Genomic DNA, 6,000 nt, shown 5'->3' with positions numbered 1-6,000 from the left:
ATTGCTCCAGACAGTACGAACACTGCTACATAATACTCTCGTCATGGCACTCTGAAAGGACTTTTGTCTGATCGAATCACTAATTGAATATTGGACATCAACCCAACTGGTGTCAAAATTGAAAATTTGTTGTAAAATGTTAATGCAACTTCTAACTTTATATTTACATATAAGTATATATGTCTAGTATAGATATGTATACATGTAGGTATGTTTGTTAACAAATATCCCTAAAACTCACTATCACTCCCAAACCCTTCTTTAAGATACAAACAGCATTGAAACTACATATCTATATTTTTAGGTAACTGTGAGTGTGGGTGTTAAAAGCATTCTAGCATAAAATATTTAAATATTCTTTGAATTTTCACACAGACATTTTCAGCGATGAACACTGGCATAACGTAATCGAGCGGGTAGCTAAGACTAACACATGCTAAAGAAATTTGTACGAAAAATAACACACAAGATACACTCGAACTACTTTCCCTTTATGATATATGTACATACATAAATGTACATACGAGGTTTATTCAAAAAGTATCGCGAATTTTAAATTTTCGAGGGCTACGTGTATTCGATTTTCGATTGTTTTGTTGCGTTATGTTGGTACTCATATTCCTTACTTACGCTGACAAGGTCGGCCATTTTGAATGTTTAGTTAATTTGTGACCACTGTTTTGCTTGGACTCGTTTCTGTTCGTCTTCGATTTTTGCTTGCTATGAGTACCAACATAACGCAACAAAACGAATAAACGTAGCCCGAAAAATTCAAAATTCGCAATACTTTTTGAACAAACTTCGTATATGCATAAATATCAGTGACAATAGAATATACTTAATCTTCCATGTCCTAACCCGAAAAATGAGTCCTTTGGATATGTTCGGACAACCACAAGTGCTTCTCCTTCATGCATGAAGCATAAAGAAGGAGAATACCATAAAATGTGTATTGAAGAAAAAGAAGTTAACAAAAAGCCATAAACCGAAAACAACAAAAATGCCTTCATCATAGGCGGAAGACATGACATTTTAGAAAGGCACTTGCTCACCTCACCCTTTACGCTTAGATGTACAACGACGTATGTACATGTACATATACATATATACAGTATATACTTACATATATAGAAGTATAGTAAGTTAAGACTAAGTGGTTACGATGCAAAAATGTTTGCAAAATTTTTAAATTAATAACTGTGTAGCTCGTAACTCAAATTACACACATCGATTTTTTTAATTCATCGTAATAAATTTTTAGTAATTCTGTTCCTCGTATATAGTGAACCATATGTTATCGTTATGCCGACAAAAATGCTATAGGACCACGTCCAGTTATTCGCATATACTTCTTCGTCGTAATGGCCACTTCTCATACAGCTTTGGCAACGCTTTGCTTCAGATATTTGCTTTGACAGATAAGATCGATATAACGCAAAGCTAAGCAACATGTTGGGCAATTTTCATCTATACATAATTGATCAACGTGACGAGCTGACTCGATTTAGCCATATCCGTCTATCTATCCGTCCGTAAATACGCAAGGTAGTTGCTCAGTTTTTGAGATATCGATCTGAAATTTTGCACACGTCCGTTTATCCCCAAGAAGCTGCTCATTTGTAGGAACCACCCATATCGGAATACTAGTGTATAGCTGACAGACTAACTGACCGATTAAAATCAAGGCCTTACCAAATTTGACATAGATTATTGTCTAAAGTAACGTTACAATTCCCAAATTAATTTTTCAGATCGGGCCACTATATATTAAGTAAGGTTATGTAATTTGACGTTAAAATTGTTTATAACATACATATTAAACAACATGGCTAGAAAGACTAGGAAAACGCCCAATGACAATACGCCTGAAGTAAGCTACGCGTTGAGAAGGCAAGGAAACTTCTAAAATTTCTAATGAATTCGAAATCACTTCTCGCAGCGCTTGCACATTTAAACACTATAAACACGAAACGTCGAGGAATACCGCTTCAGAAATAAACGCCCGTAGTCTCCCACATCCCACTTTCTTGTTCACACACACACACATTCAATGTGGGAAATAATATATTTACGTGCATATAAAATTATAAATGAAAATTCCAACAAGTATTATGACTAAACGTGACAGAAACTTTTCTTGCAAAATTAAAATTTTCTTCATATGTATTATTAATTATATTATTATTAAGCTATTGAGCCATTGCATAGCTTCTATCGCGGGATTTAAGCGCGGGGACTGAATCAAGAAATTCCGTAAGGGAAATAAACCTAACACGATCAGAAAGTTGCGCAAAATGTTTGCATACTTTTGGGTATATTCTCACATATCTCAAGCGGAACAAATCACTTGAAGAGTAGGGTCAAAATAAAGATACAATTACAATTTTTTTAATAGCAAATAAAAATATAGAATTCAATAAAAATTTAATAAATAACAAATAAATTATTCAATATGCGTATGAGTCGTAATATTAGTAACATTATTATTATTTTGGTAAATACCCCCCCTTTTGGAACTGTATCTCTTTTGAATTGAACAATACAATTGAAATTAGGTATTCAATGGTAATAAATCCACTTATCTTGGCTGAAGATTTCAACATCAACTTCGCATTAAGTATTGAAAGTTCGAAAATCAATTGTTTTAACATATTACAAAATCACAGAAAAGGTTTTAAATAGTTTCTGCATATTTTTAACGGATACATGTATAATAATATTTAATCTTAATAAATGTTTGGTATTTTAATTTAATTTCCCAAAACTTCTTTTTATTTTGTCCAATCTGGCTACAATGGAAATTGTTATAAAAAACAACAATTTTGAGGCGCTCTCACGATGGAATAAACTGGGCATCCCTTTATCCCTGTTTCAATGAGAAAAATTCCTAAATAAATATTTTAAGCAATATTGACTTCTCATTTATTCAAAAAAAAAAAAATTGTTTACTTATCGGTCACCACGATCAAAAAGTGTAACTTGAATTAATATCAAAGAAAAAAATACTGCATTAAAAATAAATAATTATAATTGCATTAGTTGATAAAAAAAAATGCTATTCAATAGCTTACCGGGGCAGTCCCCGAGTGCCACAAGTATCTTTTTTTTTTTTTGTTATGAAATTTTGAGCTTTTAATTGTTTAATTTTTCTTGAAATTTGGTGCTAAAACTATATCCTTCTTTTTTCGACAGGTATGCAAGGCGTTTGCCTTAGAAACTCTTGTATGAATATGCAAAGGTATTGTACATAAGTACATACATATGTCTGTATTTATAAGGTTATATGTGCATTGAACGTAGAAATAAAAACCACTATAAGTGTACGCAGTTTCGGAGGGGAGTCTTCAACTACTTTTAGTATATAAGCTGCAAGTAACACAAATAAGAAGTTCGCTTGAAAGATATATATATTTCAATTACGCTCGTGCTTTAAAGTTTAGTTCAGAAAAGTAAGAACGCGCATAATTACATATGTTTTCTATTATATCATTATTTCATTGTGGTTCCAAGGGCAACATACTCGTACATATAAATATGTACATTTTTCTTGTAATTATTCATTCATATGGTAGATAAGTGTCTCACTTGCTACTAAAGAATACTGCGCCATATAAATGTTGAAAATAAAGTTTTCTAGTTAAAGAACAAATAGTCATAAGGACTATAAATTTTACGTGGTATCTACAGAAGGTTGGACATGAAATTAAAATAAATACAAGAACTCAAATGCTGCCATGTATTACACCTAATAGGAAGACTAATAAAATTGATATGTAGCTGTACTTGAATTTGTACGGATGAGGCGGAGCTATTTTACAAAATGGAACCGCAATATAATAAAAAATTATACATACATACGACTAATATCAAAGCATTCAATAGTGTTTACTGAATAAAAAAAATTTTTGTTGTAAAAACTCACCCTTAAATTGCGCTTTAAAAGGGATAAGCGACCGGCGACACTGGCGCCGTCTACTTTTGACATGTGAGCCCTCAAGACGATATTCTAATAAGAAAAGCCACCATTTTATAGTAGTGGAAACCACCCCGAATGTACACACTAGCATCGGTGTACATCTGTACATCGGTGCGTGCATACTCGCATAATAAACAACGGATGCTAAGGAAGCTAAGAAAATTTACGTAATATTTATGCTAATGAAATGTCGGTCGCTGACGTTGGCTTTTGCTGAAACGGTCTAGTGGGATAACAAACAGACACACCAACGCAAATATGAGTTTGAATTGTGTGGAGATCTGATAAGCAAATTATTCAGCAACATTATTCCAGGCAGAATGAAGGAATAAAGGGATTGATAGGGCCAAAGTCACTTTAGCATAAACCTACATGCATATGTAAAATTTTGTACATATGTACATGAACAATAGTAGATTTGTGTTTAAAAACGTAACAAAGAGAGTGATAAAAACCATGGGAAGTATGAAAAGTTGGTCAAACAATTATGCATTAGGTTCTATTTTCAGCAAAATGTATCAACAAAATATTACTTTTAGTTATAGAACCACCCATTGGATGTTTGTAACAGCATAAAATAATCGAAATATCCTTTTAGAAATTTTGAAAGCCTAACGATATTAAATAAACCTTGTCTCCTTGATTACCTTACCAAAATCAATAAAATTACGTTGGTGACAAACAATTATGTATGTATGTATGTATAGACATACCTGTTTATGCATATTCATAAACAGTATATGACGTATGTTTGGATACTAGCCCTACAAGAAACTGCTGATGGGTTCATCAATAATCTCAGATTTGTTATGTCAGTACTGACGGTCAATTTACCCGGAAATTTACCCGGAAATTGACCGTCACTGTTATTGTTAAAAAGAGACTATTTCGATTTATTTTTCTTACTGAATGAAAAAGCTGCATTCTTTACTATCAAATGAACAGTGAAAAGACTGTCAAAGTTTACGATTTTTCCAAAATCAAATTCTGTATACGTCGAAAAGAGACAGCATACATTTCCATAGAAGTTTCGAGAAGTTGTGAAATACATACATATGCATAGATATTTTTGTGTTAAAAAAATAAGTAAATAACGAAGAAGCTTTAAAATATTATTTACGTAAGCTATTATTAAGTTTAAAATATAATTATATTTTTAGTTAATTTTCATTTTTATTTAGGCATTTTTAAATTCCGAAATATCCATGAACTGGAGAAACAGCGAAAGCAAAGCTTCTGAGAGGAGCAACCGTGGAATCAATAGAAAATTTGTTTTCTTAATTTATTATTTGATTACATTTTTGTTGCATTCCTCTTTTATATTTATGTATTTGTATATTATTATAACTAATTTTCATTAAAAGTGTTCAATTTATTAAAGAAATAAAATTGTATTATATACTGCGCCAAACTTAGTAAAAGGCATGAGAGTGAGCAGTGTAGATATATAGTGAATCAATTCCGAATGTCATGTGTTAAAGGGAGATGCAAAATACATCAGTTTTTGCACAAGGCTCTTAAGAAAGTGATAGAAACTTTATTCTGCTCGCTGACAAAAATTGTTCAGCTGTGACTGTCATATTACCGGTCAGATGACTGTCAATGTTCTTGCAGGGTAGATCATAGTTTTTTGTTTCAATACTTTCTTTCATTATGTCTAGTAAATCAGTATCTGGTTTTTGATTACACTTTTATGGATCAAGTATTCACTCTGTTGCCGTTTTTTGTTATCTTTTAACATTTATTATACAATAAAGCGAATCTACCGCAAATGTTACTTTTACAAAAGTGCCCGATGTCACTTTTTCCACCCAAAGAAAGTCGTTATCCATGTCATATTCTGTGTCAGCACATTTGTAATTGTGTCAGCAGCAAAGATTTCTATATTGTGCTTTGGTGTCCTTTTATTCACTCTCCGTACATGTGAATGCATGCTTTGCTTACAAAAGGTTGAACTAGTAGAAAAGCTCACAACTTTATTTAGAAATGCATGCATATAAAGATATAAAAAGAGATGTACATAT

Source organism: Bactrocera oleae, chromosome 2, assembly GCF_042242935.1.
Source record: "Bactrocera oleae isolate idBacOlea1 chromosome 2, idBacOlea1, whole genome shotgun sequence".
Taxonomy (NCBI): Eukaryota; Metazoa; Arthropoda; class Insecta; order Diptera; family Tephritidae; genus Bactrocera; species Bactrocera oleae.
The sequence above is the reverse complement of the archived record's forward strand: the minus strand, read 5'-3'. Positions refer to the sequence as shown.